This window comes from Heliangelus exortis (genome assembly GCF_036169615.1).
Source record: "Heliangelus exortis chromosome W unlocalized genomic scaffold, bHelExo1.hap1 SUPER_W_unloc_2, whole genome shotgun sequence".
NCBI classification, from domain to species: Eukaryota; Metazoa; Chordata; class Aves; order Apodiformes; family Trochilidae; genus Heliangelus; species Heliangelus exortis.
This window is the reverse complement of record NW_027285919.1, coordinates 196,166-210,299: the sequence shown is the minus strand read 5'-3', so window position 1 is coordinate 210,299 and position 14,134 is coordinate 196,166. Positions and strand designations below refer to the sequence as shown.

Genomic DNA, 14,134 nt, shown 5'->3' with positions numbered 1-14,134 from the left:
CACCTCAAGTTTTTGGAGGCTTCAGACTCTAACTAAACCAGAGCAAGGAAGATCAGAAGTGCTGTGTTGGGTTCTCTCCTGCTCCGGAAAGAGCGATACATGTGACCATGGGCTAAAATCTAGGGAAGATGCTTTGACCTCAAACAGTTCACCTCAGTCCATCGACCCAGCCTGTCCAGATCCCTCTCTAGAATTTCTCTAGTCTCTGGCAGATCCACACTCCCACCCAGCTTGGTGTCATCTGCAAACTGCCTGAGGGTGCACTCACCCCCTTGTCCAGATCATTGATAAAGAGACTGAAGCAGAGCAGTCCCAGCACCCTGGGAGCAGCCACCAGCTGGACTGAGCTCCACTCAGCACAACTCTTTGGGCCCAGACATCACCCAGGGTTTGACCCACTGAAGAGGCCACTGCTCTAAGCCAGATGTAGCCAGGTTCTCCAGAAGGATTTTCTGGACAATGCTGCTGAAGTCTTTACTACTGTCAAGGTAGTCAACGTGCTCCACCTTTCCCTCATTCAATCAATGGTCACCTTGTCACAGAAGGAGATCAGGTTGGTCAAGCAGTCCCTGCCTTTCATAAATCCAAGCTGTCTGGTCCCCATCTCCTGGCTGTCCTGCACATGCTGTGTAATGGCACTCAGACCATCTGCTCCATCCCCTTCCCTGGCACTGGTCAAGCTGACAGGCCTGTATCTCCCTGGATCCTCCTTTTGGGCCTTCTTGTAGGTGGGGATGACAGCTGTCAGTCTCCATTCTACTGACACCTCCCCAGTCAGCCAGGACTGCTGATAAATGATGTCAAGAGGCTTGGTGAGCACTTCTGCCAGCTCCCTCAGTACCTTTGTGTGGGTTCCATCTGGCCCCATAGACTTGTGTGTCTCTGGCTGGTGCAGAGATGGTCACACTGACCATCTGTCCTTGGATCATGGGGGCTCCATTCTTCTCCCTGTCCTTGTCTGCCAGCTCAGGGGACTGGGTACCCAGGAACAACTGCTGAACAACCCAGGATCAACTCCTACTGCTGAAGCCTGGGATAAAGAAGACATTAAGTACCTAAGCCTCCTCCTCATCATTCGTTCCTGTTTCTTCCTGGCATCCAATAAAGGATGAAGATTCTCCTTCACCCTCCTTTTGTTGTTTAAGTGTTCACAGAAACATTGATTATGTTCTTCAAAGGCAGCAGAGAGGTTAATTTCACACTGTGTTTGGTCATTGTAATTTTTTCCCTCTGTAGCCTCCTGATATCTTTGTAATCCCCCTGAGTGCCCTGCTTCTTTTTCCAAGGACCATAATCTCTCCTTTTTTTGATGAGTTTTAACCAAATCTCTCTATTCCACCTGGCTGGGCATCTTTCCCCACCAGTTCATCTTACAGCACATGGGGCCATCTGATCCTTCACCTTTAAGTGTCTTTTCTTGAGCAATGTTGACTTCCTGAAATCCCTTGCCCTTCAGGACTGCCTCCCAAGGGATTCTCTCAACCAGGCTCTGAAAGAGGCCAAAATTTGCCTGCCAAACCTCCAAGGTGACAGTTCTGCTGACCCTCCTCCTTACTTCTCCAGGGATCAGTTCTTCTGACCAAGGCTGGATTTACAGGAGACCAGGCTTCCTAACAAGGGATGGGAAGAGCTTGTCCCACAGAGGTGAAAGGGGCTTAGGACAGGAGATATCAGGGCTAATTAGCAGAGCTTTACACTAGGTATGAAGGGGGCCAGGGGTGAAAGTGGGGTCACAGGAGAGGAGCCTGAATGTGACACACCAGTACCTGGGGGAGAAGGGTGTGCAAGCAAGGGCTCACAGTTCTGGGGGAAGTGAGGTGTGAAGATGAACAATAAAAACTGTAGGAAAAATTCAAAACACATCCCAACAACCCCAAGAAGGGTCAAGGAGCAAACCAAGTGCAGAGCCTCAACAGAACCTTCTGCCTGCTGGTGGTGATACAGTGACCATTTCTAAAGTCACCTTTCCAGACACAGACTGTCCAGACAAAGGCCATTCCCATTCCTCTCCATTTGTCCCCTTCTCCTACTCTTTATTCATCCAGGTGCCTATCACCTGGACTGCTGCATTGAGTAGGAATGGTGGGGATGGGAGGTGAGAAGTAAAGTTGTCCACACAGTGTCAGACCACAGGGAACTTCTTTCACCTTTTATCTAAACTGAAAATTGTGAGATGATCTGTTAAAATATTAAATGAGAACACAACAAGAAACCAAAAAAAACCCCAGAATCAGTTTTCATTAATCACAGTATGAAATGTTCCTCCTTAAGTGCAGTGGGAAAACCTCTCCAATTAGCTGCACAAGTCTTGAAGATGTGAAGAATATCCCATGGAGAGCCATGGCCCTTTAGTGCTCTCTGTATTTCATTGAGCCCCAGGGTGTGTTTGGAGCTGAGTCCATGATCCTCAGGTGCTGAGAGATGAATGAACAAAGTGCTCCAGAAGTCAGAATGGAACCTGAAAGTACCTTGAAGCAGTGATTGGCCCCGCTGAAGACCATTGCTTCCAGAGCCCCTCCGTGGCCTTGTTAGAGCAGATCACTGGAGGCTATGATTGTAGGGAGGCAAAAATTCTGTACAGGTGGCTCTGAAAGCAAGGATTTTTCATTATTTATTTATTAATGCAGCATTGAGGACAAACTCTGACCTCCAGTCGATGAAAAGGCAGAGCCCATCCCTCACTTGTAGGTCAGGACTCTTCCTACAGACAGTACAGTATGAAAATGAGTAATGGAAATTCTGACATGTCTCTACCTCCCCAAGAAGGGGAAAGGAAGTCCAGAGCATCAGGACAAAATGACTCCTGGTACACCATGGTGGTTGATGCAGCTGCCATGTCTGAGGTGACAAAGCCCTTGGTCCTGCTGGGCCTTTCAGCCTTCCAGAGCCCTTGGCCACCTCTCCTGCAGGCTGCCCTACACTGTCCATGCCTGCATCTCCTTCTTTAAACTGCTTTAAAAAGGCTTTAAACTGAAGGACAAAGAGGGAAGGACCCAAGATGGCAATGATCACCCCACCATCACCACTACAAGTGATCTGGGATTAAACCAGTCCTGCTGACCCCAGGAGTCCAGCCTGGACTTTCCCAGGTCTGCCCTTGAGCCTTGGTGGAGAACATGAGAGTAACTGGGGATAAGGGGGGAGGAACATGGTACCATTTTTCTGTATATTTGTGTATATTTAATAATTTTTCATTTTATCATTACTGTTTCTTTGAAGCTGTGTAGTTCAGTTTCCAACCCAAATGTCTCTCTCCCTAATTCACTCTCGTTTCTTTCTCAGGATGGGGAGGGGCATTAATAGAGAGTTTCTGTCATTTGGTTAATTGCCAGTCCAGTGTTAAACCCTGACAGATTTATTGGGGCCCAACGTGGAGCTTAAGCTAATTAGCTGGAGACCAGTTGAAATGTCAGCTCATTTACATGAATAGTTTGTATTTTAACTTCAGTGGGAGGATACCCAGATGGCTCCGCTGAGTAATAATCAAACTATTTTCTTTGGAAATTTTACAGGGGTGGAAATTAAACCAATCATGCTTGTACCTTTGGTTCTCAGGGTGTGTGATCTGTGGCTTTTTATCTGGGATTAGTGTTGCTCTGTGGTTCATTCTTGGTAAGAGCTGCTTACAAACCAAAATTGTGATACGGTCTTCATTATACAGTGTGGTACGTGGTGCAGTGTTTCTTCATACAACTAGGAGATACCCATAGGATACACATTTCATACACACAGGAAATATCCCTATAAAGAGGAAATAGACTGCCCACAGGTCAAAGCACCCACACTGGGATAAGCTCTCAGGTATCTGAAAGAATTGGCTGTATGAGATGTGATCTATACCATGATGAGACTGTAGATCCTTATCACATGCCATGCCCTAAGCCTGTGAGGCAAAGGTTTGTGCATGCTGCACCATCCCCATTTAACCATACACTATCAGTGATGTTATGGGTTCCTGGAAAAATGGAACCAGCTGTGGGTGATGGGATTAAAACAGCAGGAGAATATGAAGATGCTGTCATGGCTCCTCATCAGGCCTGGGTCTCAGCTGTAAAGGGAACAGCTGAGAAACTGCACCTACCCCATCACAAAGCCCTGGTGGTGCTGTTGAGAGCCCAGGCCTGGAACTGTCTGGGACCATGTCACAGAACCATAGAATCATGGAATGGGTTGGGTTGGAAGGGTTCAAGATCATCTTGTTCCAACCCCCTGCATGCATGGGTAGGGACACCTCCCACCCAACTGAAGCCAACCCTGTCCCTGTCCCCATGGAACTCACTAGAAATCTAGACACAGAGAGACAAAAGCCCTCTCACCTTCCTTCCCCTTGCAACAGCCATGCTCACGTTGCTCAAATGTGACTTTTTTCTAAAATTTTATGTATTTCAGTTAATAACTAATGTCACCCTGGTACAGAGTGCTCCTCCATGGGCTGCAGATCCACATCTGCCCCTCCGTGCTCCTCCATGGGCTGCAGGGGGCAGCTGCCCTCTCCCCACAGCCTGCAGGGGAACTTCTGTTCTGGCCCTTCCTTCAGTCACTGACCTTGGGGTCTTGTGGAGGGCTGGGAGCAGGCTTCCACCTCCTTTTCCATGGACATCTTGGCCATTTTCTGCCACAGACATTCCATGGTCACCCAGGGCAGATGCTGACTCCTGAGGGAGGTGCTCTCCCAGATATGGGCACCCCAGGTCTCCACACCCCTTATATACCCCCAGGGTCACCATGGAGACCCCCATGACAATGGTGTCCAGGCACCAGACCCTGCATCACAAAGCCCTGGTGGTGGCTGTGGAGACTCCCAGGCCTGGAACTGGCTGGGACTGTGTCACAGAACAATGGAATCATGGAATGGGTTGGGTTGGAAGGGTTAAAGATCATCCTGTTCCAACCCAACCCATTCCATCATTCCATGATCACACCCAACTGAAGCCAACCCTGCCCCTGTCCCCATGGAACTCACTTCTTTATCCCATCCACAGCATCAGCCTCAGTCAGAGCTGGTGGACAGACAGCTGAGTATCAGCCAGGTGGCCAAGAAGGCCACCAACATCGTGGCTTGAATCAGGAATAGCATGGCCAGGAGGACTCTGGATCCCTGATGGGGGATGAACCAGATGAGTTTGCTCAAGGGCTTCCCCAGCATGGCTTCATCCACAAAGGGGCTGAAAGTGCCTTTTGTCCCACCCCAAAGGGGGTTTATAAAGACAGGCAACAGTGTTGGCACAAGTTCTGGAAACTGAGGCACCGTCACTGCTTGCCAGGAGGGCTTTGGATCCCTGATGGCACTGTGACCCTCATCATCTCGTGAACTTCCCACCCACCACATCACCCACCTCTTCAATCCAGACATCACCAGTCTGGCTACAACAGGATAATGGTAGAGCATGGCAAAGGGCTTGCTAAAGGCCAGGTGCATCCCATGCCTTTCTGTCCCCTGCCCACTCTGCTTCAGCAATCCCCTCTTTGTCCTTCACCTGCCTGGAGCAGGATGGACCCCATCACTGTCCCAGGGACTGAGGTCATAGAATCAGAGAATCATGGAATGTTAGGGGTTGGAATGGACCTCTAGAGATCATCCAGTCCAACCCCTCTGCCAAAGCAGGATCACCCAGGGCAGGCCACACAGGAACACACCCAGGGATGTGTTGAAAGCCTCCAGAAAAGGAGACTCCACAACCTCTCTGGGCAGCCTGTTCCAGTGCTCCCACAACCTCACAGTCAAGAAGTTTCTCCTCATGTTGAGGTGAAACTTGCCTATGTTCAAGCTTAAACCCATTATTCCTTGTCCTCTTAACGGGCACCACTGAAAAGAGATTGGCCTATTCCTTTTGACACCCACCCCTCAGATATTTATAGGCATTCATAAGATCTGGTCTAAGCCTTCTTTTCCCAAGGCTAAACAGCCCAAATTCTCTCAATCTTTCTTCGTAGGAGAGATGTTCATGTTCCTTAATCCTCCTCCTAGCTTTCTCTTGGACTGTCTCCAGCAGATCCCTGCCTCTTGAGCAACTGGATCCAGTATTTCTGGTGTGGTCTCATCAGGGCAGAGCAGAGGGGTAGGAGAACCTCCCTAGATATTCTGGACACACTTTTCCTGATGCACCCCAAGACACCATTGGCCCTCTTGGCCACAAGGGCCCATTGTTGAACCATGGAGAATTTACTGTCCACTGGGACTCCAGATTTTTCTCCATGGAGCTGTTTTCCAGCAGAATGTCCCCTAATCTGCACTGGTGGTTTGTGTTATTCCTACCCAGATGTAGGACTCTACACTTGTCCACCATTGTCCACTTGTTCACCATTGCCCAGTTCTCCAGCCTGTCCAGATTCCATGGAGAGCAGCACAGCCTTCTGGTGTCTCAGCCACCTGTCCCAACTTTGGATCATCAGGAACTTGCTGAGGGTACACTCCATCCCCTCACCCAGGTCGCTGATGAAGAAATTGACCAAAACTGGACCCAGTACTGATCCCTGGGGAACACCACTGGTCACAGGCCTCACTCTTTACTCTGCGCCACTCATCACAATGCTCTGAACTCTGTTGCTGAGCCAGTTACCAATCCACCTCACAGTCCAATCCTCTGTCCTTCATTTCTTGAGTTTTGTTATGAGGCTGTTATGGGAGACAGTGTCTAAAGCTTTACTGAAGTCAAGGTATATGACATCCACTGCTCTCCCTTCATCTGCCCCATTTGGTCACCCCTTTGCAGAAGGATATCACGTTAGTCAAGCAAGATTTCTCCTTAGTAAATCAATGCTGGCTGCTCCAGAGAACCTTTTTGTGTTTGCACACTCAGAGTACTGAATATTCGGTAAGGCAGACTTCTCCTTTCCTACTCAGTACTGTGAGCTACATCTACCTCTGCAGAGACCTGGAATCCCCTCAGTTTCAACATGTTTTCTCCTTCCTCTCTTTCATCCTCCTGTGTGGTATTGACTGTAGCACAATGGACCTTCCAGTACCTCTGGGGCTCCTAGTGGAAGCTGAGGACGGACTACTTGCAAGGGCCTGGACTGATAGGATGAAGGGCAATGGGTTAAATTTAGAGACGAGTGGAGCTGGATTGGATGTTAGGAAAAAGTTCTTTATCGTAAGGGTACTGGCACATGTGTCCCAGAAAGGTGGTTGAGGCCTCAAGCCTGGAGATTTTCAAGGTCAGGCTTGAGGAGGCTCTGAAAACCTGATCTAGTTGAGGCTGTCCCAGATTACTGCAGGGAAGTTGGAATGGATGATCATGAGAGGTCTCTTCCAAACAAAATATTTCAGTGATTCTGTGATTCTATGATTATATGATCTTCAGACACCTCAATAACCATGGAGAGTGTGCAGAGATATCCCAAGATGGGCTTTGGAGACCCCAAGCTAATACCCAGTCTACACAGGTTGATGGGCCAAGACCCAGTGCTGTGGAGACTTGTAGAGCAGTATCCTACTCTACTTCAGGGAGTGCCTGAAGGGTGGGTTTGGGCATGATGGAGCTTTTCTTCACAGTGGGAAACAGCTTGGGCAAGAAGGAATGGCCCAAAGTGCAGCTGGGGATGGCTGGAGTGGAGAGCAGAAGAAAGAAATGTCAGTGCAAGGGCCATGCTGGGGAACACCACATCCCCCAGAAGGAGCCGGGATCAGCCCAAGGCTCTGTGTGCCAAGGCAGAGGCAGGGAGGACACAGAGATGTCAGGAGAGGAAGGGGACAGCAAGGTGGGGCAGGCAGGTGAAGGAGCAGAGCCTGCAGGGCAAGAGGCACAGGGGATGGGACAGCCCAGGACAGACTGTGCTGGAGATGAGAGAGGGAATAGTCCTTGAACTTTCTTGTTAAGAAAGAAGCTTCTGCAGCTTCCTCTCCTTGCCTCTTGAGCAATTGTCATGGGCTCAGCATCAACCCCCCAGAGGGCTCCTGACAGCTGTGAGCTGGGCTCCTGGGGTGGAGGGAGCTGCTGGCAAGTGGGCAGTGCTGCAGAGAGACAGCTCTGGGCAGGAGCAGCTCCTCTGCAGAGCGCAGCAGGGCTGAGGGCACTGCCAGGGTATCTGGGGGAGATGAGCAAGTCAGAGAGAGCTTCAAGGGGGTGAAGATGCCAGGAATGAGTGCCAGCTGAGTGGAGGAGAACGTTCCCATCTTCTGACATGGTGAGTGTCTGGTGCAGGGCAGTGAAGCTGGTGCAGTTGCTGGAGGCATCTCCTAAAGCTGCAGAGCCAGAGCTGCTGGGAGCTGGAAGGGGGGAAGGGGCTGGAGGTGGAAGGGGAATTGTGAAGAGGAGGGAGGGGGTGTGTGCAGGCAGGGGTGGCCAGGGCTGTCCTTCAGAGCAGGGTCCTGCAGCCCAGGGGCTGTGTGCTGGGGCAGGGACTCTGCTGCCTGCCTGCCTGCCAGGGGCAGCTCTCAGCCTGCCCGGGGAGCTCCCTGGTGCTGGCAGAAGCTGTGGCTGGCAGGAGACAGGGAGCACAGGGCAGGCTCCTGGTGCTGCTGAGAGAGGAATGAATTGCTCAGGGCTGCTCACAGCTCCAGCTGATGCCCAGAAGATTTCTGGGGGGACTTTTCAGGAGTCTCTCCAGGGAAGGGATTACCTGCTCCAGTCTGGGCTCTCCTCAGGCTTTGCTTCCTCTTGTCTCTCCAGGGCATGGAAAGCTCTTCCTGCACTCTGAGAAGGCACACAGACCCCAGTTCTCCTCAGCCCTTGTCTGAGCTGCTCCTGAGCCCCTGCACACTCAGGGATGCCCCTGGACAGGTCCTGCTGATGCCAGGAGGGGTCTGCAGGGCAGAGCTGAGCACTCAGTGGGTGGAATGGGGGCTGTGAGCACTGACAGGGAGGAGAGCTGGGGACAGAGAAAAAGCTGCAGGCAGCAGAGATGGGCAGGGATGGAGAGGGAGCTGCTGCCTGGAAGATGATGGCAGGGGGCATTCCTGCACCTCCCAGCCATCCCCTGCAGAGCTGCTGCCCTCCCTAGAGCTAAACCCTGCTCTCTGTCACACAGCACAGTCCCTCAGCCCTTCAGGTCATGGGCACTGAATTCTGAGGATCCCTCTAGCAGCCCTCTCCGCCACCAGAGAGGAGAAACGCTGGAGTCTCTGCCTGTGTCTCCCTGTCCCGACTCTCTTGGCAGCAGAACTTTGGCAGGTTCCCCTCTTGCCCCTGCTGCTGCTGCCCTTGTTCTTCCCCTCCTTTTTGCTGGGCTGGGGGGTGAGGATTTGGGTGCAGCTCAGACACTGATGCTGCAGGTCCTGTCCTTCTGCTGTATCCATGAAGGAAAAGCATCCAAACTTACTCAAATTTGGGGATGTGGGGTTGGGTTCAGCCCACCCTCCCATCAATATACCCCACCTTTGGGGTCTTTGCCTCTTTGTGCAGCTGAGAGCAGGACTGAGGGAAAGAGCCGCTGTCCTCACTCTGCACTAAGGGACAGTCCCTTTGCATCTCAGCACCCTCAAGGTTTTAGTTGCAGAGAAGAAATTCCAGGGGCTTCAGCATTATAATATTCCTCATGTGTTTTTGAGAAACTGGACCAGACCATACCATGCTGAATCCGTTCAGCTTTGCTCTGCTGGCTGGTGGTATATTGGGCTGACAATGCTGAAAATCTCTCGTATTTTAACATTGGATTTAATTTCAGATCAACATTTCCTTTTTCTATTAATTCCTGTAGGGCAAGACTGACTCCTGCAGAGCCCAGAGTTCAGACCCTGCTCTGAGTGACACTGTAAGCCAGCACCAACTACAGCTTGTGAATGGGACAGGCAAAAATCCTTCCTGTAAGGAGTGAGGTGTTTTGGGGATTTCCGTGGATTTCTAAAAGAATTTGCTCAGAAAAATCTGACCTGACTTACTTATCCCTTTCCTTTCTCTGACAGTGCACCATTCCCAGAGGCAGAAGATGTCCAACAGCAGCTCCATCAGGCAGTTCCTCCTCCTGGCATTTGCAGACAGGCGGGAGCTGCAGCTCTTGCACTTCTGGCTCTTCCTGGGCATCTACCTGGTTGCCCTCCTGGGCAACGGCCTCATCATCACCACCATCGCCTGTGACCACCACCTCCACACCCCCATGTACTTCTTCCTCCTCAACCTCTCCCTCCTCGACCTGGGATCCATCTCCACCACTCTGCCCAAAGCCATGGCCAATTCCCTCGGGGACAACACGGACATCTCCTACAAGGCATGTGCTGCACAGCTCTTTTTCTTTTTCTTCTTCATCACAGCTTAGTACTGTCTCCTGACCATCATGTCCTACGACCGCTCCGTGGCCATCTGCAAACCCCTGCACTACAGGACCCTCCTGGGCAGCAGAGCTTGTGTCCACATGGCAGCAGCTGCCTGGGGCACTGGGTTTCTCACTGCTCTGCTGCACACAGCCAATACATTTTCCCTGCCCCTCTGCCAGGGCAATGCCCTGGACCAGTTCTTCTGAGAAATCCCCCAGATCCTCAAGCTCTCCTGCTCACACTCCTACCTCAGGGAAATTGGGCTTCTTGTGGTCGGTGCCTCTTTAGGGTTTGGTTTTTTTGTTTTCATAGTGGTGTCATATGTGGAGATCTTCAGGGTTGTGCTGAGGATCCCCTCTGAGCAGGGAAGGCACAAAGCCTTTTCCACGTGCCTCCCTCACCTGGCCGTGGTCTCCCTGTTCATCAGCACAGGCATCTTTGCCTACCTGAAGCCCCCCTCCATCTCCTCCCCATCCCTGGACCTGGTGGTGTCATTTCTGTACTCAGTGGTTCCTCCAGCAGTGAATCCCCTCATCTACAGCATGAGGAACCAAGAGCTCAAGGGTGCTGTTAGGAAACTCACAACAGGAATTTTTCTCAAGTAATCAAAAGCTCAATTTATCATGCATGTAATTGATAATGTTTCTCATAGCATTAATGATGTGTCTTACAACAGACTCAGCCTGCTTTATGGAGCTGCTGGGGGTGGAGGTGTTGTCTCTCTTTTACACATCATAATGCTGTGCACAAATAAATCTCATTGTTCATTCCATTTCCTGTGTCTTCCTTTCTGGTGTTAAACAAAGCTTTTTGGAAAGTTTTTCAAATAACATCTGTGTTCTCTGGGAAGTTGAATAAATAAACGATCCAGCAGTGACTTCTTTACCTGATGTCCTTTTTTCTGAGATTCCTCTGCTGTAAGGGTTGGATCCAGCCACACTCGGAGTTCTCTGAGAAGGAGTTTAGAAAGCAAGGGGGTTCACTCTGACTGATACGGAGGCCTTTCCTCATGCTTTTCCCTTATCTCTGAAAAAATCACTCCAACCCTGTCCTGGCTCCATTTCCACTGTGTTCTACAAATCAGTGCCTCAGATCCCTGTGTCGGCCACTCCAGTTGTAACCCCTACATACCCCTTCCACATAGTAACAGAACAATCCTTGACATCAAATCCTATTAAGTCACAACTTCTATATTAAAATCACTTTTTCCCCAATATCTTTGTCACATGACAAAAATCAGGATGACTGGGTCAGAAGTCCATTTTAGTGTTCAAGAGATGTCAGATCATGGAACAGATCCTCCTGGAAGCCATATCAAAATGTATGGGGGAGAGGGAGGTGATCTGAGGAAGCCAACGCTGCTTCACAAAGGGCACACTGAGCCTCACCACCCTCCTGGCCTTCTGCCATGGAGTAATTGCAGCAGTGGAGAAGGGAAGAGCTGCAGACATCATCTACCAAGACTTGATGTGATCCCCCACAACATTCTCATTGCTAAATTGGAGGGAGATGTGTTTGATGGATGGACAGTAGGATGAGCAAGGAAATGGCTGGATGACCTCATGCAGACAGTTCTGGTCAATGGATAAGGTTCAAGGGGAATGCCATTAATGAAGGATGTACCTTCTGATTGTAAATACACCTTCTAAATAGTAGTGGATGTCCTCAGTACTAATTAATATCTTCATTAGTGACAGGGATGGTAGGATCAAGTGAATCCTCCTCAAGTTTGCAGATGACACCAAGCTCAGGGGCTGAGTTGATTCACTTGAGGGTAGGGATGACAACCAGAGGGACCTGGACAGGTTTGAGGACTAGGTCTGTGCAGACCTCATGAAGTTCAACAAGGCCAAGTGCAAGGTCTTGCTCCTGGGAGGAGGAAATCCCCACTGTCAGTAAAGTCTGGGAGATGAATGACTGAGAGCAGCCCTGCAGAGAAAGACTTGGGGATCCTAGTGGGTCAAAACTTTTATGACAGGGTAACCCACCTAGCTGATCAAGGGAAGCACGTGGATGTAATATTTCTGGACTTCAGGAAGGCTTTTGGTACTGTCTCTCATAGCATCCTCCTGGATAAAATGTCCATCATAGAGCTGGACAACCGTGCTATGTGATGGGTGAGCAACTGGCTCACAGGTGGAGCACAAAGAGTGACAGTGCATGAGGTCACATCAGGCTGGTGACCGGTCACTAGTGGGGTCCTGCAGGGCTCCATCCTTGGCCCAGTCCTCTTCAACATCTTCATCAGTGACTTGGGTGCAGGACTGGAAGGAATCTGAAGCAAGTTTGTGGATGAGAGACCTCGGCAGGTTCGAGAGATGGGCAATCAGCAGGCACAGGAAGGACAAGTGCGGAACCACAAGTTCAGCAAGTGCTGAATCACCAACCACAAGGGCAAGTGCTGAATTCTGCACCTGGGATGGGGCAACCCTGGTGGCAAGTACAGACTGGGGAACGAGTGGCTGGAGAGCAGAGAGGGTCCTGTGGGTCCCGGTTGATGGCAAACTGGACATGTGGCAGTAGTGTGTCCTGGCAGCCTGGAGGGCCAACCGTGTCCTGGGGTGCATCAAGCATAGTGTCACCAGCCAGCCCAGGGAGGTGACTGTCCTGCTCTACTCTGCACTTGTACAGCCTCACTGTGAGTACTGTGTGCAGTTTGGGCACCCCAGTATAGGAAAGGCATCAAGGTGTTGGAGAGTGTCCAAAGGAGAGCAACAAGGATGGTGAAGGGTCTGGAAGGGATAACTTTGAGGAGCAGCTGAGGTCACTTTGACTGTTCATGTGGGAGAAAAGAAGGCTGAGGGGAGATCCCATTGCAGTCTGTGGATCCTCATGAAGGGAAAAGATGGGTCTGGTTCTGATTTTTTCACACAGAAGGCAGTTGAGCAATGGAATAACTTCAGTGCTTCCAAGCAATGACCACTCCCCCAAGCAATGACCACTGACCCCAGAGACGTGGTCACAGCAGCAAGCCTGCCTGAGTTCAAGAATTGTTTGAATGATGCTCTCAGGCAAATGGTGTCATTCCTGGTGTACCCTTCACAGGACAGGAGTTGGACTTGATCATCCTGATGGGTCCCTTCCAACTCAGCATATTCTATGATTGTATGATAACACATTTGGTATCAGCAAGAAAAGGAGACACATCTTCCTTGGTTGTGCATGATGGGAGGTTGAGGACCAATGGGCTTCAGCTGAAACATAGGAGGAAAAAACTCAAAAACTTTCTCCTCATCAAGACACTCAGGCACATCTACCAGAGAGCTTGTGTCATCTCAATCCCTGAAGCTTTTCAAGAACAAAATAATAAAGGATTTAGCAACCTTCCCTTACCCCAAACCAACCCTGATGAGAGCAGGAGGTTGTCCTAGAGACCTCCTGATGGTCAGCCCTCTGATCAACTTTGTGGCCTCCTCTGGACTTGTTTTAACAGCTCCAGGGTCCTCTTTGTGCTTGGGGCTCCAGAACTGGACCCAGCACTGCAGTGGGGTCTCAGCAGAGTGGAGCAGAGGAGCAGAATCTCCTCCCCTGACCTGCTGGCCGCGCTGCTTTTTGTGTAGCTCAGGACATGCTTGGCTTCCTGGGCTGCCAGCACACCTTGCCAGATGGTGCTGAGCTTCTCATCAACCAGCACCCCCAAGTCCTCCTCCTCAGTGCTGCTCTCAATCCATGCTCTGCCCAACCTGTATTTGTGCTGGGGATTGCCCCAACCAAGGTGCGGGACCTTGTGCTTGTCCTTGTTGAACCTCATGAAGTTTTCATGGGCCCAGCTCTCCATCCTGTTCCTTTGCCTGTACAATCTCTGGAAAGGTGACTTTAGAAATGGTCACTGTATCACCACCACCAGGAAAAACTCTCTCTTTAGGCTTTGAACTTGGTTTGCTCTTCATCCCATCTTGGGGTAGCAGGGAGGTGGTGTACATTTTCTGACATTATTGATCT

At 50.5% G+C, this 14,134-nt stretch overlaps 1 protein-coding gene and 1 pseudogene across 2 annotated transcripts in view; one reads left to right on the top strand and one right to left on the bottom strand.

The window, feature by feature from the left end:
* LOC139790595 (zinc finger protein 883-like) overlaps positions 1-14,134 on the bottom strand; it is a 39,208-nt gene that overhangs the window by 4,289 nt on the left and 20,785 nt on the right. The gene's annotated exons all lie outside the window — the stretch shown is intronic.
* On the top strand, positions 5,139-10,797 carry LOC139790563 (olfactory receptor 14J1-like; annotated as a pseudogene).